We start from the raw sequence: 20532 nt of genomic DNA on the forward strand, positions 1-20532 counted from the left end.
TTTCCTTCAACCTTTCTTCGTCGGATATTTCCCTTAGCTCTGGAACTAGCCTTTTTGCAAACCTTTGGACTTTCTCTAATTTATTGATGTGTTTGACCAGGTGTGGGTTCCAAACTGGTCCCGCATACTCCAATGTAGGCCTGACGTATACGGTGTACAAAGTCTTGAACGGTTCCTTACTGAGGTATCGGAACGCTATTCTCAGGCTTGCCAGGCCTTCATATGCTGCAGCAGTTATCTGGTTGATGTGCGCCTCAGATGTGATCGGTATTATACTCACCCTAAGATCCTTTTCCTTGAGTGAGGTTTGCAGTCTTTGGCCGCTTAGACTATACTCTGTCTGTGGTCTTCTTTGCCCTTCCCCGATCTTTATGACTTTGCATATGGCGGGGTTAAATTCGAGGAGCCAGTTGCTGGACCAGGCTTGCAGAAAAAACTCTCAGTGGTTCAGTTTAATCGACTTATGCTAATGAACACCTTCAAACGCCACAAAGGCGACTCCACTACCCCTCCCCCCTCCTCACTTCCTCATTCCAATAAACACTCGTTTCTTCTTCAAATGAACAGTCTTGTTTGTTCACATTTCCACATCGCAGCTCTGGCAAAGAACACACACACAAAAATAGAATAAGTCTGTAAATGTCGGTATAAATTCTTAAGTGGGATATGCCAATGTGTGAAGCGTCCACAATATTCTTGACGAGATGAAGGATGGCAAGACTCTACCTGACGTAAGGATGGCAAGACTCTACCTGACGTAAGGATGGCAGAACTCTACCTGACGTAAGGATGAAGGATGGCAGAACTCTACCTGACGTAAGGATGGAGGATGGCAGGACTCTACCTGACGTAAGGATGGCAAGACTCTACCTGACGTAAGGATGGCAAGACTCTACCTGACGTAAGGATGGCAGGACTCAACCTGACGTAAGGATGGCAGGACTCTACCTGACGTAAGGATGAAGGATGGAAGAACTCTACCTGACGTAAGGATGGAGGATGGCAGGACCCTACCTGACGTAAGGATGGCAAGACTCTACCTGACGTAAGGATGGCAGGACTCTACCTGACGTAACAATGGCAGGGCTCTACCTGACGTAAGGATGGCAAGACTCTACCTGACGTAAGGATGGCAGGACTCTACCTGACGTAAGGATGGCAGGACTCAACCTGACGTAAAGATGGCAGGACTCTACCTGACGTAAGGATGAAGGATGGCAGGACTCTACCTGACGTAAGGATGGAGGATGGCAGGACTCTACCTGACGTAAGGATGGCAAGACTCTACCTGACGTAAGGATGGCAAGACTCTACCTGACGTAAGGATGGCAGGACTCAACCTGACGTAAGGATGGCAGGACTCTACCTGACGTAAGGATGAAGGATGGAAGAACTCTACCTGACGTAAGGATGGAGGATGGCAGGACCCTACCTGACGTAAGGATGGCAAGACTCTACCTGACGTAAGGATGGCAGGACTCTACCTGACGTAACAATGGCAGGGCTCTACCTGACGTAAGGATGGCAAGACTCTACCTGACGTAAGGATGGCAGGACTCTACCTGACGTAAGGATGGCAGGACTCAACCTGACGTAAAGATGGCAGGACTCTACCTGACGTAAGGATGAAGGATGGCAGGACTCTACCTGACGTAAGGATGGAGGATGGCAGGACTCCACCTGACGTAAGGATGGAGGATGGCAGGACTCTACCTGAAGTAAGGATGGAGGATGGCAGGACTCTACCTGACGAATGGATGGAGGATGGCAGGATTCCACCTGACGTAAGGATGGAGGATGGCAGGACTCTACCTGAAGTAAGGATGGAGGATGGCAGGACTCTACCTGACGAATGGATGGAGGATGGCAGGACTTTACTTGATGTAAGGATGGAGGATGACAGTACTCCTCAGGATTAACTTGTAAATAATAATAATAATAATAATATAGGTAGTAGGTTGGTAGACAGCAACCACCCAGGGAAGTACTACCGTCCTGCCAGATGACTGTGAAACAAAAACCTGTAACTGTTTTGCATGATGGTAGGATTGCTGGTTTCTTTTTCTGTCTCATAAACACGCTAAGATAACAGGGATATCTTGCTACTCCTACTTACACTTTGGTCACACTTCATAGACACGCACATGCATATATATATATATACATACATCTAGGTTTTTCTCCTTTTTCTAAATAGCTCTTGTTCTTTTTATTTCTTCTATTGTCCATGGGGAAGTGGAAAAGAATCTTTCCTCCGTAAGCCATGCGTGTCGTATGAGGCGACTAAAATGCCGGGAGCAATGGGCTAGTAACCCCTTCTCCTGTATACAATTACTAAAAAAGAGAAGAAGAAAAACTTTATAAAACTGGGTTGCTTAAATGTGCGTGGATGTAGTGCGGATGACAAGAAACAGATGATTGCTGATGTTATGAATGAAAAGAAGTTGGATGTCCTGGCCCTAAGCGAAACAAAGCTGAAGGGGGTAGGAGAGTTTCAGTGGGGGGAAATAAATGGGATTAAATCTGGAGTATCTGAGAGAGTTAGAGCAAAGGAAGGGGTAGCAGTAATGTTAAATGATCAGTTATGGAAGGAGAAAAGAGAATATGAATGTGTAAATTCAAGAATTATGTGGATTAAAGTAAAGGTTGGATGCGAGAAGTGGGTCATAATAAGCGTGTATGCACCTGGAGAAGAGAGGAATGCAGAGGAGAGAGAGAGATTTTGGGAGATGTTAAGTGAATGTATAGGAGCCTTTGAACCAAGTGAGAGAGTAATTGTGGTAGGGGACTTGAATGCTAAAGTAGGAGAAACTTTTAGAGAGGGTGTGGTAGGTAAGTTTGGGGTGCCAGGTGTAAATGATAATGGGAGCCCTTTGATTGAACTTTGTATAGAAAGGGGTTTAGTTATAGGTAATACATATTTTAAGAAAAAGAGGATAAATAAGTATACACGATATGATGTAGGGCGAAATGACAGTAGTTTGTTGGATTATGTATTGGTAGATAAAAGACTGTTGAGTAGACTTCAGGATGTACATGTTTATAGAGGGGCCACAGATATATCAGATCACTTTCTAGTTGTAGCTACACTGAGAGTAAAAGGTAGATGGGATACAAGGAGAATAGAAGCATCAGGGAAGAGAGAGGTAAAGGTTTATAAACTAAAAGAGGAGGCAGTTAGGGTAAGATATAAACAGCTATTGGAGGATAGATGGGCTAATGAGAGCATAGGCAATGGGGTCGAAGAGGTATGGGGTAGGTTTAAAAATGTAGTGTTAGAGTGTTCAGCAGAAGTTTGTGGTTACAGGAAAGTGGGTGCAGGAGGGAAGAGGAGCGATTGGTGGAATGATGATGTAAAGAGAGTAGTAAGGGAGAAAAAGTTAGCATATGAGAAGTTTTTACAAAGTAGAAGTGATGCAAGGAGGGAAGAGTATATGGAGAAAAAGAGAGAAGTTAAGAGAGTGGTGAAGCAATGTAAAAAGAGAGCAAATGAGAGAGTGGGTGAGATGTTATCAACAAATTTTGTTGAAAATAAGAAAAAGTTTTGGAGTGAGATTAACAAGTTAAGAAAGCCTAGAGAACAAATGGATTTGTCAGTTAAAAATAGGAGAGGAGAGTTATTAAATGGAGAGTTAGAGGTATTGGGAAGATGGAAGGAATATTTTGAGGAATTGTTAAATGTTGATGAAGATAGGGAAGCTGTGATTTCGTGTATAGGGCAAGGAGGAATAACATCTTGTAGGAGTGAGGAAGAGTCAGTTGTGAGTGTGGGGGAAGTTCGTGAGGCAGTAGGTAAAATGAAAGGGGGTAAGGCAGCCGGGATTGATGGGATAAAGATAGAAATGTTAAAAGCAGGTGGGGATATAGTTTTGGAGTGGTTGGTGCAATTATTTAATAAATGTATGGAAGAGGGTAAGGTACCTAGGGATTGGCAGAGAGCATGCATAGTTCCTTTGTATAAAGGCAAAGGGGATAAAAGAGAGTGCAAAAATTATAGGGGGATAAGTCTGTTGAGTGTACCTGGTAAAGTGTATGGTAGAGTTATAATTGAAAGAATTAAGAGTAAGACGGAGAATAGGATAGCAGATGAACAAGGAGGCTTTAGGAAAGGTAGGGGGTGTGTGGACCAGGTGTTTACAGTGAAACATATAAGTGAACAGTATTTAGATAAGGCTAAAGAGGTCTTTGTGGCATTTATGGATTTGGAAAAGGCGTATGACAGGGTGGATAGGGGGGCAATGTGGCAGATGTTGCAAGTGTATGGTGTAGGAGGTAGGTTACTGAAAGCAGTAAAGAGTTTTTACGAGGATAGTGAGGCTCAAGTTAGAGTATGTAGGAAAGAGGGGAATTTTTTCCCAGTAAAAGTAGGCCTTAGACAAGGATGTGTGATGTCACCGTGGTTGTTTAATATATTTATAGATGGGGTTGTAAGAGAAGTAAATGCGAGGGTCTTGGCAAGAGGCGTGGAGTTAAAAGATAAAGAATCACACACAAAGTGGGAGTTGTCACAGCTGCTCTTTGCTGATGACACTGTGCTCTTGGGAGATTCTGAAGAGAAGTTGCAGAGATTGGTGGATGAATTTGGTAGGGTGTGCAAAAGAAGAAAATTAAAGGTGAATACAGGAAAGAGTAAGGTTATGAGGATAACAAAAAGATTAGGTGATGAAAGATTGAATATCAGATTGGAGGGAGAGAGTATGGAGGAGGTGAACGTATTCAGATATTTGGGAGTGGACGTGTCAGCGGATGGGTCTATGAAAGATGAGGTGAATCATAGAATTGATGAGGGAAAAAGAGTGAGTGGTGCACTTAGGAGTCTGTGGAGACAAAGAACTTTGTCCTTGGAGGCAAAGAGGGGAATGTATGAGAGTATAGTTTTACCAACGCTCTTATATGGGTGTGAAGCGTGGGTGATGAATGTTGCAGCGAGGAGAAGGCTGGAGGCAGTGGAGATGTCATGTCTGAGGGCAATGTGTGGTGTGAATATAATGCAGAGAATTCGTAGTTTGGAAGTTAGGAGGAGGTGCGGGATTACAAAAACTGTTGTCCAGAGGGCTGAGGAAGGGTTGTTGAGGTGGTTCGGACATGTAGAGAGAATGGAGCGAAACAGAATGACTTCAAGAGTGTATCAGTCTGTAGTGGAAGGAAGGCGGGGTAGGGGTCGGCCTAGGAAGGGTTGGAGGGAGGGGGTAAAGGAGGTTTTGTGTGCGAGGGGCTTGGACTTCCAGCAGGCATGCGTGAGCGTGTTTGATAGGAGTGAATGGAGACAAATGGTTTTTAATACTTGACGTGCTGTTGGAGTGTGAGCAAAGTAACATTTATGAAGGGATTCAGGGAAACCGGCAGGCCGGACTTGAGTCCTGGAGATGGGAAGTACAGTGCCTGCACTCTGAAGGAGGGGTGTTAATGTTGCAGTTTAAAAACTGTAGTGTAAAGCACCCTTCTGGCAAGACAGTGATGGAGTGAATGATGGTGAAAGTTTTTCTTTTTCGGGCCACCCTGCCTTGGTGGGAATCGGCCGGTGTGATAATAAAAAATAAAATAATAATAATAATAATAATAATAATAATAATAATAAAAATAAAACAACAATAATAATTATTAACTTATTGGGAAGCGTTAAACCCGTAAGGGCCATACAGCAGCTGGGGAAGAGAATCAGGCTCGATCCACGGGGAGGAAAAAATGTGAGGGGAAGTTCCAATACCTTGGATCAAAACCCCTCAGAACCCAGATACATCATGTTCTTAAACCTAGCTAATACACCGGTCATACTGTATTTCGCCATCAGGAATGTCTATACCGCTGTACATAAAGCTCAATGACTTTCTGTAACTTGGCAAAGCTCTACACACGAAGTGAGATATGACATGATAAAGCTCTAGTGAAAAATTACTTGATAAAGCACTTCACAGAGCGAAACATGACTTGGCAAAGTATTACACAGAGTGAAAGACATGATACAGCTCTACTCAGAGTGACACGTGACGTGATAAAGCTCTACACAGCTAAATATATCATGATAAAGCTCTATACAGCGAAACATATCATGATAAAGCTCTACACAGCTAAATATATGATGACAAAGCTCTACATGGCGAAACATGTGATAAAGCTCTACACAATGAAACATGACATGATAAAAATACACAGAGTGAAGCATGATTTACTAAAGTTCTATCCAGTGTGAAACATGCCTGATAAAACTCAACACTTAAACACGGCACAAAGCTCTACGCAGGGCGAGACGTCATCACCCCCCCCCCCCGTGTCTTCAACATTATGAGCAGTACGACATTTGGACCAGCTAACACAATACACAATTCGCCTCAATACAAAACACACACAATAATATCGTTGAATTGTTTGGTGAGCAGCGGCGCTGCACACACTGCCTTGGGCAGTGAATGCTCTCATGGAGAGCTCTCTTGAAGAGCTCCCCGGCTCTTGCTGCTCTGGTTGACTGACTCTGTTAATTACCAGAGACAAACTCTGCCTTGACTTTAACCTCTGTTTCCCCTGAACTGACTTCACCTTATTCCCTGGCTTGGTACCCTGACCTGACTTACACCTTACTGACTTCTCTCGGGTGAAATCATTTCTAATATTTATTTCTCTCTCTTTTGGATTGTTTCGTCTCTCTTTGGGACTGTTTCGTTTCTCTTTGGGACTGTTTCGTCTCTCTTTGGGACTGTTTCGTTTCTCTTTGGGACTGTTTCGTTTCTCTTTGGGACTGTTTCGTCTCTCTTTGGGTCCGCTACTACAACCTAGTAATATCAACTACACACTTGGATCTTATCACTACTACAACCTAGTAATATTAACTACACACCAGGATCTTATCACTACTACAACCTAGTAATATCAACTACACACCAGGATCTTATCACTACTACAACCTAGTAATATCAACTACACACCAGGATCTTATCACTACTACAACCTAGTAATATCAACTACACACCAGGATCTTATCACTACTACAACCTAGTAATATCAACTACACACCAGGATCTTATCACTACTACAACCTAGTAATATTAACTACACACCAGGATCTTATCACTACTACAACCTAGTAATATCAACTACACACCAGGATCTTATCACTACTACAACCTAGTAATATCAACTACACACCAGGATCTTATCACTACTACAACCTAGTAATATTAACTACACACCAGGATCTTATCACTACTACAACCTAGTAATATCAACTACACACCAGGATCTTATCACTACTACAACCTAGTAATATTAACTACACACCAGGATCTTATCACTACTACAACCTAGTAATATCAACTACACACCAGGATCTTATCACTACTACAACCTAGTAATATTAACTACACACCAGGATCTTATCACTACTACAACCTAGTAATATCAACTACACACCAGGATCTTATCACTACTACAACCTAGTAATATTAACTACACACCAGGATCTTATCACTACTACAACCTAGTAATATCAACTACACACCAGGATCTTATCACTACTACAACCTAGTAATATCAACTACACACCAGGATCTTATCACTACTACAACCTAGTAATATCAACTACACACCAAGATCTTATCACTACTACAACCTAGTAATATTAACTACATACCAGGATCTTATCACTACTACAACCTAGTAATATCAACTACACACTTGGATCTTATCACTACTACAACCTAGTAATATCAACTACACACTTGGATCTTATCACTACTACAACCTAGTAATATTAACTACACACCAGGATCTTATCACTACTACAACCTAGTAATATCAACTACACACTTGGATCTTATCACTACTACAACCTAGTAATATTAACTACACACCAGGATCTTATCACTACTACAACCTAGTAATATTAACTACACACTTGGATCTTATCACTACTACAACCTAGTAATATTAACTACACACTTGGATCTTATCACTACTACAACCTAGTAATATCAACTACACACTTGGATCTTATCACTACTACAACCTAGTAATATTAACTACACACTTGGATCTTATCACTACTACAACCTAGTAATATCAACTACACACCAGGATCTTATCACTACTACAACCTAGTAATATTAACTACATACCAGGATCTTATCACTACTACAACCTAGTAATATTAACTACACACTTGGATCTTATCACTACTACAACCTAGTAATATTAACTACACACCAGGATCTTATCACTACTACAACCTAGTAATATCAACTACACACTTGGATCTTATCACTACTACAACCTAGTAATATCAACTACACACCAGGATCTTATCACTACTACAACCTAGTAATATTAACTACACACCAGGATCTTATCACTACTACAACCTAGTAATATCAACTACACACCAGGATCTTATCACTACTACAACCTAGTAATATTAACTACACACCAGGATCTTATCACTACTACAACCTAGTAATATCAACTACACACCAGGATCTTATCACTACTACAACCTAGTAATATTAACTACACACCAGGATCTTATCACTACTACAACCTAGTAATATCAACTACACACCAGGATCTTATCACTACTACAACCTAGTAATATCAACTACACACCAGGATCTTATCACTACTACAACCTAGTAATATTAACTACACACCAGGATCTTATCACTACTACAACCTAGTAATATCAACTACACACTTGGATCTTATCACTACTACAACCTAGTAATATTAACTACATACTTGGATCTTATCACTACTACAACCTAGTAATATCAACTACACACTTGGATCTTATCACTACTACAACCTAGTAATATCAACTACACACCTGGATCTTATCACTACTACAACCTAGTAATATTAACTACACACTTGGATCTTATCACTACTACAACCTAGTAATATTAACTACACTCTTGGATCTTATCACTACTACAACCTAGTAATATCAACTACACACTTGGATCTTATCACTACTACAACCTAGTAATATCAACTACACACTTGGATCTTATCACTACTACAACCTAGTAATATCAACTACACACTTGGATCTTATCACTACTACAACCTAGTATCATGTGGGAGTTCGATACGTGGATTAGGGTAGAAATACTCACGTAGGCTGTTATACGTATTATTACTGATATGTGGAGAGAGCCCTGCCAGCCGTTACCTATCTCCTTGCTTCCACTCGTAATACTAGCTAGGCGGCTGGCCAGTACCCCGCAGTGGGTGTTTTGAAATAGTGTCAGCTCAGCACAATATGAAGACCGTGGCTCAAGACGGTTGGTCGTGAGTCAACGGACACTGGTTACTGGTAACTGGTTACTACGTTACTACTACTGAGAGCTCGGCGACGCTAACGTATGTCGTCCCGACATACAACTAATACAAACTAGAGATGGCAGGTATACGGCTTGGGCTGATTCTATACAATGTCAAAGTACACAACATGAACATTATAGATACATAAGTAGAACATTGGAATGAAAGCTTACGTAACTGAAACTGTAATGTAATACAAGGTATACTATAGTACAACTTAAAACTCAACAAATGAACAACGAACTCAACATTGAGATTACAAGTGATAAAAAACAAAAATTTTTGATCGATCGATCTGTATTCGTGTGATCTACGGATTCTGAGGAAGGAATATATACAAAGAAAGAGTGTTTAACAGAAAGGCAGATTCGGTGCACGCAAATCTAGACTGTTAACTCTCAGAATGCGGAGAGAACATGAACACAAAAAAAATTTCTTGAATACTGATAAGTTGATACTGTAATTATTCATCTATACAGGTTATTTACATTTAACCCCAACTCTGCTAGGGTAAGATTGGCATATGCAGAATGGGTGTCATCTCTGGGAGGATCAAACTCTGTAGCATTGGCTAACTCATGCTGTATTTGAGGCAAATCTGAATTGGAAGTTACAAATGATACTTGAGGATTTCTCAATACCTGTCGTGTACGTAGGGAATAACGACATTCAGGTTGATCATCTGACTGAGTATCAGAGGAAGAGAGTACAGGATCAGGAGGATTGTCAGAGTCTGTCACATTAGTCTGGGTTGGAACATCATTATCATCACATACTAACTTCATATGATCCAAATGCGATTCTTTATACTGACCAGTACTAATCTCTCTAACCTTATACTTATTTCCAGTGATATGTTCAACTACGCGATAAGGACCAACAAACCTTTGATCAAGCTTTGGCATTGCAGACGTTTTGTTAAAATTAATCAGCATAACTCTCGAACCTACTTTGATTTTGGATGGCTTTGATCGAGTGTTTGCGACTCTTGTAAATTCTGCTGTTGATTTATGAAGTGCTTCACGGATTCTTCTAAAAACACTTTGAGCTAAGCTGGTACGAGTTGCTACGAAATCATCAGGGTTGTAATTTGGTATCGGATTAGAATATAACAACTCATAAGGCAAACGTTTGTCTACACCATACAATGCATAATGTGGAGTGTCACCTATAGAAACATTGTAAGCAGAATTTATAGCACACTGCACATCAGGTATAACTTCATCCCAAGTTTCACTATTGGGATTGATAGTGGCTCTCAATACATCAAGTACTTTCTTATTGGTTCGTTCCGCTAACCCATTGCTGGCAGGATGATGAGGAACAATGGTGGACTTAGTGATCTTGTACAAGGTACACAAATTTTCAAGAATTTCATTACAGAATTCACCTCCGTTATCTGTTACTAGGGACTTAGGAGTGGTATGCCTGCAGATAATGCGTTCTTTAAACGCTTTAGCTACTGTCTCGGCAGTCTTATCTGCAATAGGAACTAACTCGCAATATCTGGTGAAATGGTCTACCATAACACACAGATGTTTGTTACCTTGGAGGGAACATTGGAAATTAGTTAACAAATCTAGCGCAACTCTTTCCCAAGGTTCGCTAGTAGTTGGATACACTTGGATTGGATTAGGACCATTAGCATTGCCTTTATGTTGCATGCAGACACTACATTTCCTAACATACTCAGAAATATCAGTTGCCATACGAGGCCAAAAGTATTTCAATCTGGCTTGTTTTACTGAACGATCCATACCAGGGTGTGCAACACCTGGTACATCGTGAACTAGCTGCAAGGCTACATTCACTAGTGACTGTGGAATTACTAACTGGTATACTCTTCTGCTTGGAGTACCCAACTCTGCTGTTCGATACAGTAATTCTTGGTTCATGACAAAGTCACTAATGGGTGCTGGTGGCTTCACAGTCAGAATAAGATCTTCCTGGAGCAGGAATCGAATCACACCAGCCCACATGGGATCTGTTCGTTGAGCATTCTTTACATCTTCAGCACTAAATGGAGGGTCTGCAGTTACTATATTAACATGTCGCGATAAGGCATCTGCGACTACATTTGACTTGCCAGGTAAATGCTCGAAGGTGGGATTGAACTCTTGGATAGTCAAGGTCCATCTAGCTAACCTTCCAGTAGGTTGTTTGTTCTGGAATAAGGGTATCAGTGGAGCATGATCTGTCAAGACATGAACAGAGTACTGATAAATAATGTCTCGGAAGTGCTTTAAAGACCAACTATTGCTAAAGCTTCTTGCTCAGTTACTGTATAATTACGTTCAGCCTTTGTAAGGACTCGGCTAGCAAATGCAACTGCGTTGTACTTGCCATCGGTCTTCTGAGCTAGTACGGCACCTATGCCAATTGAACTAGCATCAGTTGTCAGATAGAAAGGCTTAGAAAAATCTGGAAATTTCAAAATTGGAGCAGAAGTTAGCTTTTCTTTTAGAGTTTGGAATGCTCTTTCTTGACGGAAGGTCCAAACAAAAGGAGCATCTTTCTTAAGCAACTCAGTTAGAGGAGCAGCTATGGAAGAAAAATTGGCAATGAAAGCTCTATAAAAACCTGCTAAGCCCACAAAGGATCTTACGGCATCAGCAGTTTTGGGAGTTGGAAAATTTAGTACTGCAGTTACTTTACTTTGGTCAGTCGTAACCCCTCTAGGAGTGACTACGTGACCAAGAAACTTAATTTCTGATCTGAAAAATTGACATTTTGACAGTTTGATCTTTAAATTGGCTTCTTCAAGCTTACCAAGTACTACATCAAGTCTTTTCAAGTGTGTATCCACGTCTTTAGACATGACGATTACGTCATCTAAGTACACCATAAGTGCATTACCTATGAGACCTCTAAAGATATTAGTCATGAGCCTTGAGAACGTGATAGGGGAAGATCGTAATCCAAATGCCATTCGGAGGTAGTGATAATGACCTGTAGGAGTGGAGAATGCAGTTAGCTCTTGGCTGTCCTCGTGAAGAGGGACTTGCCAAAACCCTTGTAACAAATCTAGGGTTGAAAAGACTTTGTTATCTCCAGTAATATCAACTACACACTTGGATCTTATCACTACTACAACCTAGTAATATCAACTACACACTTGGATCTTATCACTACTACAACCTAGTAATATTAACTACACACCAGGATCTTATCACTACTACAACCTAGTAATATCAACTACACACCAGGATCTTATCACTACTACAACCTAGTAATATCAACTACACACCAGGATCTTATCACTACTACAACCTAGTAATATTAACTACACACCAGGATCTTATCACTACTACAACCTAGTAATATCAACTACACACCAGGATCTTATCACTACTACAACCTAGTAATATTAACTACACACCAGGATCTTATCACTACTACAACCTAGTAATATCAACTACACACCAGGATCTTATCACTACTACAACCTAGTAATATTAACTACATACCAGGATCTTATCACTACTACAACCTAGTAGTAGCATTCCAAACTCTAAAAGAAAAGCTAACATCTGCTCCAATTTTGAAATTTCCAGATTTTTCTAAGCCCTTCTATCTGACAACTGATGCTAGTTCAATTGGCATAGGTGCCGTACTAGCTCAGAAGACCGATGGCAAGTACAACGCGGTTGCATTTGCTAGCCGAGTCCTTACGAAGGCTGAACGTAATTATACAGTAACTGAGCAAGAAGCTTTAGCAATAGTATGGTCTTAAAGCACTTCCGAGACATTATTTATCAGTACTCTGTTCATGTCTTGACAGACCATGCTCCACTGATACCTTTATTCCAGAACAAACAACCTACTGGAAGGTTAGCCAGATGGACCTTGACTATCCAAGAGTTCAATCCCACCTTTGAACACTTACCTGGCAAGTCAAATGTAGTCGCAGATGCCTTATCGCGACATGTTAGTATAGTAACTGCAGACCCTCCATTTAGTACTGAAGATGTAAAGAATGCTCAACGAACTGATCCCATGTGGTCTGGTGTGATTCGATTCCTGCTCCAGGAAGATCTTATTCTGACTGTGAAGCCACCAGCACCCATCAGTGACTTTGTCATGAACCAAGAATTACTGTATCGAACAGCCGAGTTGAGTACTCCTAGCAGAAGAGTATACCAGTTAGTAATTCCACAGTCACTAGTGAATGTAGCCTTACAGCTAGTTCACGATGTACCAGGTGTTGCACACCCTGGTATGGATCGTTCAGTAAAACAAGCCAGATTGAAATACTTTTGGCCTCGTATGGCAACTGATATTTCTGAGTATGTTAGGAAATGTAGTGTCTGCATGCAACATAAAGGCAATGCTAATGGTCCTAATCCAATCCAAGTGTATCCAACTACTAGCGAACCTTGGGAAAGAGTTGCGCTAGATTTGTTAACTAATTTCCAATGTTCCCTCCAAGGCAACAAACATCTGTGTGTTATGGTAGACCATTTCACCAGATATTGTGAGTTAGTTCCTATTGCAGATAAGACTGCCGAGACAGTAGCTAAAGCGTTTAAAGAACGCATTATCTGCAGGCATACCACTCCTAAGTCCCTAGTAACAGATAACGGAGGTGAATTCTGTAATGAAATTCTTGAAAATTTGTGTACCTTGTACAAGATCACTAAATCCACCATTGTTCCTCATCATCCTGCCAGCAATGGGTTAGCGGAACGAACCAATAAGAAAGTACTTGATGTCTTGAGAGCTACTATCAATCCCAACAGTGAAACTTGGGATGAAGTTATACCTGATGTGCAGTGTGCTATAAATTCTGCTTACAATGTTTCTATAGGTGACACTCCACATTATGCATTGTATGGTGTAGATAAACGTTTGCCTTATGAGTTGTTATATTCTAATCCGAAACCAAATTACAACCCTGATGATTTCGTAGCAACTCGTACCAGCTTAGCTCAAAGTGTTTTTAGAAGAATCCGTGAAACACTTCATAAATCAACAGCTGAATTCACAAGAGTCGCAAACACTCGATCAAAGCCATCCAAAATCAAAGTAGGTTCGAGAGTTATGCTGATTAACTTTAACAAAACGTCTGCAATGCCAAAGCTTGATCAAAGGTTTGTTGGTCCTTATCGAGTAGTTGAACATATCACTGGTAATAAGTATAAGGTTAGAGAGATTAGTACTGGTCAGTATAAAGAATCGCATTTGGATCATATGAAGTTAGTATGTGATGATAATGACGTTCCAACCCAGACTAATGTGACAGACTCTGACAATCCTCCTGATCCTGTACTCTCTTCCTCTGATACTCAGTCAGACGATCAACCTGAATGTCGTTATTCCCTACGTACACGACAGGTATTGAGAAATCCTCAAGTATCATTTGTAACTACCAATTCAGATTTGCCTCAAATACAGCATGAGTTAGCCAGTGCAACAGAGTTTGATCCTCCCAGAGATGACACTCATTCTGCATATATCAATCTCACCCTAGCAGAGTTGGGGTTAAATGTAAATAACCTGTATAAATGAATAATTACAGTATCAACTTATCGGTATTCAAGAATTTTTTTTGTGTGTTAACGTTCTCTCCGAATTCTGAGAATTAACAGTCTAGATTTGAGTGCACCGAATCTGCCTTTCTGTTAAACACTTCTTTCTTTGTATATATTCCTTCCTCAGAATCCGTAGATCACATGAATACAGATCGATCGATCAAATTTTTTTTATAACTTCGATTGTGTAATCTCAACGTAGAGTTTCATTCGATGAGTTGTGCTATATTATACCTTGTAGTTTCAGTTACGTAAGCTTCCATTCCAATGTTCTACTTATGTATATTATAATGTTCAATTGTTGTGTACTTTGACATTGTATAGAATCAGCCCAAGCCGTATACCTGCCGTCTCTAGCTTGTATTAGTTGTATGTCGGGACGACATACGTTAGCGTCACCGAGCTCTCAGTAGTAGTACCAGTTCCTAGTAACCAGTTACCTGTAACCAGTGTACCAGTAGATGACTCACTACCAACCGTCTCTGCGTGAATCACTGACTGTATTCATATTGCTGCTGACCATAGCAGGATTTCAAACACCCCCTCACACATAGGCACTGGTGGGTCAGTCAGGCTAGGGAGCAGAGAGAGGCAGGACGGCTGTTGGCGCTTTCCCACACTTTCCGTTATATTATACGTACTACCAGCCTACGTGAGTATTCTTACCCTATCCACGTTTTCGAAAACCCACATGACACTTGTAGTACTCACCTAGTTGCTTAATTTAGTACATGTGAGTACACGGGAAAGACAGCACCAAGGCTATCTGCTGAGAACTATCTAATTCTTCCTAGATTAAAGGATTAATTAATGGGTTATTAAATAGGTGTGTGAGAAAAGCAGAAGGTTCCCTCCACTCCACTTGTTTCGATGTTTATTTTGTTGCAGTCACGGAATTGTGACTTTCATCTATGATGTAAAGTGTTCCAATCACAGTATTGTGACTTTCTTCCAATTCATGAACCGTTCCAGCCAAAATACTATAACCTCTACCTTTCTTATTTATCAACTATTCCAGCACAGAATTAGAAACCGAAAAACTTAACAGAAAACGAGTGAGGGGGAGAGGATTGCAGGGGCAACTGACCTGGACAAATGTCTGGAGACTCGTCAGAGCGATCATCACAGTCTGGGGAGTCGTTACACAACAGACTCTGGGAGATGCACTTCCTGCCACTCAGACACTCAAAGGAGTCCTCTGTGCACGAGTCTGTGAAGAGAGAGACACATGACGGTGGACGGTAAATTACCATTATGATTTAAAGGTAACTATTAGTAGAGAATCACGATGATTTAAAGGTAACTATTTGTAGAGAATCACGATGATTTAAATGTAACTATTTGTAGAGAATCACGATGATTTAAAGGTAACTAGAATGTCTCTACCTTCTACAATTATATATAATATTCACATCTTTATATAATATTTTACACGTCAGTACGCTAAGCTTTGTTAAAAAGCTGTTCTACATATTTCTATTTAAATTGGGATGTCTTTTGTTTTTGTAAACGCATTTATAGTATATAAAGAACTTAATGTACAGTAATGATAAACTTCTCAATTATTATTGATTATAATTACTATTGAAAAAATATACCTTAAGAAAGCTTGAAGGTCTCACAGCACTCTAGGGCAAACTTAATAAAAATAAAGGTTAACTACTCTGATAAAGTCAGGCAAGGACGGAAATATCCTCTAAAAGAAGGTGCTAGACATTATTATTATTATTATTATTATTTCAACAAGTCGGCCGTCTCCCACCGAGGCAGGGTGACCCAAAAAAGAAAGAAAATCCCCAAAAAGAAAATGCTTTCATCATCATTCAACACTTTCACCACACTCACACATTATCACTGTTTTTGCAGAGGTGCTCAGAATACAACAGTTTAGAAGCATATACGTATAAAGATACACAACATATCCCTCCAAACTGCCAATATCCCAAACCTCTCCTTTAAAGTGCAGGCATTGTACTTCCCATTTCCAGGACTTAAGTCCGACTATATGAAAATAACCGGTTTCCCTGAATCCCTTCACTAAATATTACCCTGCTCACACTCCAACAGATCGTCAGGTCCCAAGTAGCATTCGTCTCCATTCACTCCTATCTAACACGCTCACGCACGCTTGCTGGAAGTCCAAGCCCCTCGCCCACAAAACCTCCTTTACCCCCTCTCTCCAACCCTTTCGAGGACGACCCCTACCTCGCCTTCCTTCCCCTATAGATTTATATGCTTTCCATGTCATTCTACTTTGATCCATTCTCTCTAAATGACCAAACCACCTCAACAACCCCTCTTCTGCCCTCTGACTAATACTTTTATTAACTCCACACCTTTTCGTAATTTCCACACTCCGAATTTTCTGCATAATATTTACACCACACATTGCCCTTAGACAGGACATCTCCACTGCCTCCAACCGTCTCCTCGCTGCAGCATTCACAACCCAAGCTTCACAACCATATAAGAGTGTTGGTACCACTATACTTTCATACATTCCCTTCTTTGTCTCCGTAGATTATTATTATTATTATTTTAACACGGTGGCAGTCTCCCACCGAGGCAGGATGATCAGAAAAAGAAACACTAACCACCATTTACACTACCACTGTCGCCAGAGGCCCACAGATACGACAGTTTATGTCCCTCTAAGCAGCCAATATCCCAACTCCCCTCCTTAAGGTGTTAGTGTCTGATCTTGTGTAAATTACCAGCGAACTTTTAACATTTTACTGTAAAAAACTACGTACCAACACCTTGTACGTAGAGTATATACGGTGCACCCAGAGTATATATGGTGCACCCAGAGTATATACTGTACACCCAGAGTATATACGGTACACCCAGAGTATATATTGTACACCCAGAGTATATACTGTACACCCAGAGTATATATTGTACACCCAGAGTATATACTGTACACCCAGAGTATATATTGTACACCCAGAGTATATACTGTACACCCAGAGTATATATTGTACACCCAGAGTATATACTGTACACCCAGAGTATATACTGTACACCCAGAGTATATATTGTACACCCAGAGTATATACTGTACACCCAGAGTATATACGGTGCACCCAGAGTATATACTATACACCCAGAGTATATACTGTACGCCCAGAGTATATACTGTACACCCAGAGTATATATTGTACACCCAGAGTATATACTGTACACCCAGAGTATATACTGTACACTCAGAGTATATACGGTGCACCCAGAGTATATACTGTACACCCAGAGTATATACTGTACACCCAGACTATATATTGTACACCCAGAGTATATACTGTACACCCAGAGTATATATTGTACACCCAGAGTATATACTGTACACCCAGAGTATATATTGTACACCCAGAGTATATACTGTACACCCAGAGTATATATTGTACACCCAGAGTATATACGGTACACCCAGACTATATATTGTACACCCAGAGTATATACTGTACACCCAGACTATATATTGTACACCCAGACTATATATTGTACACCCAGAGTATATACTGTACACTCAGAGTATATACTGTACACCCAGAGTATATATTGTACACCCAGAGTATATATTGTACACCCAGAGTATATATTGTACACCCAGAGTATATACTGTACACCCAGAGTATATATTGTACACCCAGAGTATATATTGTACACCCAGAGTATATACTGTACACCCAGAGTATATATTGTACACCCAGAGTATATATTGTACACCCAGAGTATATATTGTACACCCAGAGTATATACTGTACACCCAGAGTATATATTGTACACCCAGAGTATATATTGTACACCCAGAGTATACTGTACACCCAGAGCATATACTGTACTGTACACCTAGAGTATATACTGTACGAGTAGAGTATATATTGTACACCCAGAGCATATACTGTACACCCAGAGTATATATTGTACACCTAGAGTATATACTGTACGCCCAGAGTATATATTGTACACCTAGAGTATATACTGTACACCCAGAGTATATATTGTACACCTAGAGTATATACTGTACGCCCAGAGTATATATTGTACACCTAGAGTATATACTGTACACCCAGAGTATATACGGTACACCCAGAGTATATACGGTACACCCAGAGTATATACTGTACGCCCAGAGTATATACGGTACACTCAGTGGTATATATCACACTGTAGTGTGATATATACCACTAAGTGTACCGTGTTTATCTAGGTTGACACCAAAGACACGCGTCGGAGTAATATTTTATTGGGAGTAATGTTTTGTTTGTTTGAGAACCTTCAAGTCGAGCAGAAACTCTCCCTTAATGCTAAACTTTTCCCAATAAAGCCTAAGTCCTGTTAGCCGGACTTGAGTCCTGAAGGCGGGTAGTACAGTGCCTGCACTCTTAATGCTGGTGGGCGAAACATGGAGCTTTGCACGAGCATGTGGGCGAAGCATGGAGCCTTGCACGAGCGTGGGCGAAACATGGAACCTGGCACGAGCGTGTGGGCGAAACATGGAGCCTTGCACGAGCGTGGGCGAAACATGGAACCTGGCACGAGTGTGTAGGCGAAACATGGAACCTGGCACGAGCGTGTGGGCGAAACATGGAGCCTTACACGAGCGTGGGCGAAACATGGAACCTGGCACGAGCGTGTGGGCGAAACATGGAGCCTTGCACGAGCGTGGGCGAAACATGGAACCTGGCACGAGCGTGTGGGCGAAACATGGAGCCTTGCACGAGCGTGGGCGAAACATGGAACCTGGCACGAGCGTGTGGGCGAAACATGCCTTGCATGGCTGGTTCTTGAATTCTAAGCACACAGCCCAGACACACACAACAATTTGCATGAACGGTCAGCAGGCTATCCCTTGGGATAGCAGTTTAACTTCCTGTATCCTCCTTTACCCCCCCTTCCTCTGCTTTATGTTATACCTGTGTTGGTATCCCCACTGTATTTTATGGTATACGCGTGTTAGTATCAATGTGTGTTTTATGGTATACTTGTGTTAGAATCCCTGTATGTTCTATGGTACGCACATTTCGTATCGTTCCCTTCCCTGTTCTTCTTATCGTTCTGTTTCTTCTTGTTCTTATCGTTCCGTTCCTTGTTCCTATTGTTCTGTTCCCTGTTCTTCTTATCGCTCTGTTCCCTGTTCTTATCGCTCTGTTCCCTGTTCTTATCGTTCCGTTCCTTGTTCTCTTTATAGTTCAGTTCACTGTTCTTATCGTTCTGTTCCCTGTTCTTACTGTTGCAGTGTTCCCTACCTTACTGTTGCAATTTCCTTCTCTTACTGTTGCGGTGTTCCCTGCTCTTACTACTGCAGTGTTCCCTGCTCTTACTGCTGCAGTGTTCCCTGCTCTTACTGCTGCAGTGTTCCCTGCTCTTACTGTTGCACTGTTCCCTACTCTTACTGTTGCAGTGTTCCCTGCTCTTACTGTTGCGGTGTTCCCTGCTCTTACTGTTGCGGTGTTCCCTGCTCTTACTGTTGCGGTGTTCCCTGCTCTTACTGTTGCGGTGTTCCCTGCTCTTACTGTTGCAGTGTTCCCTGCTCTTACTGTTGCAGTGTTCCCTGCTCTTACTGTTGCAGTGTTCCCTGCTCTTACTGTTGCGGTGTTCCCTGCTCTTACTGTTGCGGTGTTCCCTGCTCTTACTGTTGCGGTGTTCCCTGCTCTTACTGTTGCAGTTTTCCCTGCTCTTACTGTTG

At 41.1% G+C, this 20532-nt stretch overlaps 1 long non-coding RNA gene across 1 annotated transcript in view; it reads right to left on the reverse strand.

Annotated features, from left to right (window-relative positions):
- Positions 1-15930: 15930 nt before the first annotated feature.
- LOC138854950 (uncharacterized) overlaps positions 15931-20532 on the reverse strand; it is a 109190-nt gene continuing 104588 nt past the window's right edge. The window contains exon 2 of the long non-coding RNA XR_011394128.1: positions 15931-16053. This is a non-coding gene — a long non-coding RNA (uncharacterized lncRNA). The remainder of the gene's footprint in view (positions 16054-20532) is intronic.

This window comes from Cherax quadricarinatus, chromosome 76 (genome assembly GCF_038502225.1).
Source record: "Cherax quadricarinatus isolate ZL_2023a chromosome 76, ASM3850222v1, whole genome shotgun sequence".
Taxonomy (NCBI): Eukaryota; Metazoa; Arthropoda; class Malacostraca; order Decapoda; family Parastacidae; genus Cherax; species Cherax quadricarinatus.